The 3779-nt window shown below is 45.4% G+C and overlaps 1 protein-coding gene across 1 annotated transcript in view; it reads right to left on the bottom strand.

The window, feature by feature from the left end:
* The window catches only part of LOC137428285 (spectrin beta chain, non-erythrocytic 1-like), a 261054-nt gene extending 257625 nt beyond the window's left edge, over positions 1 to 3429 (bottom strand). Inside the window, exon 1 of the mRNA XM_078779311.1 lies at positions 3321 to 3429. The gene's annotated coding sequence lies outside the window, so the exon portion shown is untranslated. The remainder of the gene's footprint in view (positions 1 to 3320) is intronic.
* Positions 3430 to 3779: the final 350 nt, after the last annotated feature.

The raw sequence follows: 3779 nt of genomic DNA, 5'->3' as shown, positions 1-3779 counted from the left end.
CAGAAAGGAAACCCAAGTCAAGAAATAAAAAAATTCCATATTAAATGCCAAGTCTGCATATATACAGACTTGGCATTTAATATGGAATATTTTTTTTTATGGTGGTAACCACGTATGGTGGTAAATTAAACAAATTAAGCTAAACGGATACATCGCAAACCTAAAGTAAGAATATATACCCAAGTGACAGCAACCGAGGTAATAATTTATATGCTTGGTGACGTATGTTATGTTAATTGAATCGTTAAAGTGTTAAAAAAAAAAACCCACCTTTTGAGGCCATTTTTCCCCGCAAAGCGGGGGTTGGCCTTTTTCGGGAACCATGGTTGTTGTTGTTTTTTGGTCCCCTTTTTGAAGCAATGTTTTACGGCCGGATGCCCTTCCTGACGCCAACCCTTTTTGCCGCCTTTAACGACAAACAGGGAATTACCAGTGAACTGGTACTCAATTAGCCGACCTCGGAAGGATGACAGGCTGAGTCAACCCCCCTGGTGTTAATTCAGCAATCGACCGGGATTCGAACCCAGGATCCTTAGGATCCTAAGCCGGCACCCTAGCCGCTAGCCCAACACCAGGGTTAGCTAATCGTTAAAGTGTTAATTGAATGTTAATTATTTGAATCATACCACGTCTGTACCACGGTCTGGAGGATCACTATTTTTGAAGAACTATGCAATTTTGAATGGGATATCTGCCTGTTGCAGGAATTCCATATTCTGCACGGTGAGTATGGATACCTCCATGCAAATTGGCGGTACGGAGAGTCTTATTGGTCTGGAAGCCATACTAATATCGTGGCTGGATTAGGGTTCCTTATTAAGAGCCCGAATGTCGAGGTCCTTGGTCTAGAAGAAATTATTCCGGGGTGATGGGCCTCACTCAGGGTGGTCGTGTCGTCGACCCCACTGACCTTGGTCAATGTGTACACCCCTCACACAGTGTGTGAAAGGGCGGAGCTGCTGCGGCAGTTGAGGCTCCTCCTTACCACCTCTGGCCCTGTAATTATTGGGGGAGATTTTAATACAAGTTTGGACTGATCTGCTCCAGGACTCATCGGCACGTGCCCTGAAAGGGCTTGTTCAGGATTTCAGGTTGAGGGACACAGGTGAGAGAAGAAATTATATCACCCGGACCGATGCGGCTGGTACCAGTCGGGCTAGCATCAATTACTTCCTTTTGACACCAAATTTTGGTGACCAGGACTTGGTACTTCACGCAGTGGCATTTTCAGACGACGGTCCTGCCTCTGGGCATGGAATTAGATTCGTCGCATTTTCAGACGACGGTCCGCCTCCCCCTTCATGGGGGGGGGGGGGGGTGTGCGCCCAGCGCTCTGAACTCTAGAAACTTAACTGTCGTCTTTTGCGGAATGACAGTTTAGTGCGTTCCTACATTCGGAAGTATAGGGATTGGAAAACTGTTAGGTGCCTCTTCCCTACCTCAGCAGCCTTGTGGGAGGTGAAACGTAGGACCGTACCATTTTTCCGTACGGCCGGGAGAATGAGGGCTGCGGGGAAGCGAGAGCATTTGATTTATATCAAGGTACAACGAGTTGTGCATTATTTTATGGGTCTTTCGGCACCAATGTTGTACTGGACTGTCAGTGACTAACTGTAGCCCATCTGCTGCTCTGCACAATCCGTGTCAGCCTCCTTTGGCCTCTTTCATCAATGACCCGTTTTCGACCACTCGTTGGCTGGATGTCCTTTGGGTGGTGTACCATTCTTGATACTCATGGGAAACTGTTGAGCGTAAAAAACCCAGCAGCGTTGCAGTTATTCAACCTGAAACTGGTGCGCCTGGCACCTACTACCAATCTACCATACCTCGTTCAAAGGTACTTAAATATTTTGTCTTGCCCATAGCCTGGTGTTGGCTTAGCAGTTAGGGTGCCGGCTTGGGATCCTAGGATCCTGGGTTCGAATCCCGGTCGATCGCTGAATTAACACCAGGGGGGTTGACTCCGCCTGTCATCCTTCCGAGGTCGGCAAATTGAGTACCAGTTCACTGGTAATTCCCTGTGTGTCGCAAGAGGCAACTAAAAGGGTTGGCAGCAGGAAGGGCATCCGACCATAAAACATTGCTTCAAAAAGGGGGCCACGGTGCCTGCTCTGCAGGGAAAAATGGCCTCCAAAGGTGGTTCTTCTTCTTCATTTCACCCTCTGGATGGCACACGTACACAATCCATGTCTTAATCGTCTCAAGGCTTTAAAATCCTTCTTTAACCTGTCTCCTCCCCTTCATCTGCACTGATTTTGAGTGGAGTTAACAGGTGCAATCAATAAGGGATCCTGGATTCACCTGATCAGTCTATTTTGTGGAAAGAGCAGGTGTTCCTCACGTTTTGTACACTGAATGTATATACAATTATTATACATGTATATTTATTTGCTATGCAGATAACTGATAAGCACCTGCAATACTCATCAAGATGGTCTGTAAGGAAGACACAACAGAAAGAGCAGAAACCCTGAATTCAAATGACGAATCGATTGCCAGGGACAGCTAGTGGTTGAATGGAAGGTGAAATTGACAGTAACAAAGGTAGCATGATGTATTTACTGAATGGGACATTTTTGTATTTGATGTAGGACATTTTGACGATGGAGGGGGTTTAGGGGGATCGAAAATGGCGCTATTTTTGGATCAATTTTGAACCGAGGCCTCGAACATCAGGTTTACTCAGTGTTCACGTATGGAGTTCCTGCGGTGAGAAATCCACGGATCTCGTTAAACACACAAGGGTAAACAGGTAAAACCAGATGACCCATTCAGTCCCGAAACGGTCTATTTAACATGTAACACATACCGTCCGTGTGATCTCTGCCAGGTAAGTTCGATGTCTAATGAAGACACAGAGTAGGCCTACAGACGTGTGCGCCTCATTATCATGATTAAAACTTACCCACCGAGACAGCGATTGAGTCATCACTAATAAAGGAAACATCAAACGACGACCCCGCGTCGCCTCAGGAATGAACATTCATTCGCTACATTGGCAAAACTGAGGTAAATGTTCAAGCCAAAGGGGAATGGGCTCACCATGCATTTTACACTAAACAAAGATATCTTACTCGATACCTTTTTATATTTCCACAAATTGCAAAGAATTACGTTAAAAAAAATGTTTTTTAAACAAATAATGGTTATAATATGTCAAGTGGTGATAAGCGCATCGTGGGCGAATCAATTGAATGTCCTGAAAATGAGCCCCGAGCACTCAGTTCCCTCAGGCTGGTGTACAAAGCGGACACAAAATGGTACAAAGTGGACAAAGTCATAAATGTGAAGGAAACTCTTTCGGGGTTCGACTCACTCACCTCACCTCACCACACCTTCCCACACATCCAACCGCGCGAACTCCAGCGCGTCTCGAGAGACCGATTTGTGGTTCTTCTTCTTCTTTGCAACGCTTCTTCCTCTTCCAAAGCCCACTCCTTTCAGCTGCCACTCCTCAGTCCTCATTCACTCGTCTCCAGAAGAACTTTCCATATTCGCCTCTGAAATGATTTCGAACCCGAATTAAGTGCTTATAATTATACCTTTTTTTTTTTTTAAACCTTTTCAACTTTTCATGTCCCGGGTACTGAATATTTTTGTGACGTCTAAATTATTCATAAACGCGCTGAGTAATAAAATGTACAAACGCCATCAAAGACACCATCTGCTGCTGAACCGATATGAAATGAGGAGAGGGGGCGACATGTGACCTTTAAATCCGGGCCGTTGATTTCGAACGCCTGTCGGTTTCATTTAAAACTACCTAAAACCAACGAAAC

Source organism: Myxine glutinosa, chromosome 5 (assembly GCF_964187855.1).
Source record: "Myxine glutinosa chromosome 5, kmMyxGlut1.1, whole genome shotgun sequence".
NCBI lineage: Eukaryota > Metazoa > Chordata > Myxini > Myxiniformes > Myxinidae > Myxine > Myxine glutinosa.
This window is presented reverse-complemented; position numbering and strand designations above follow the sequence as displayed.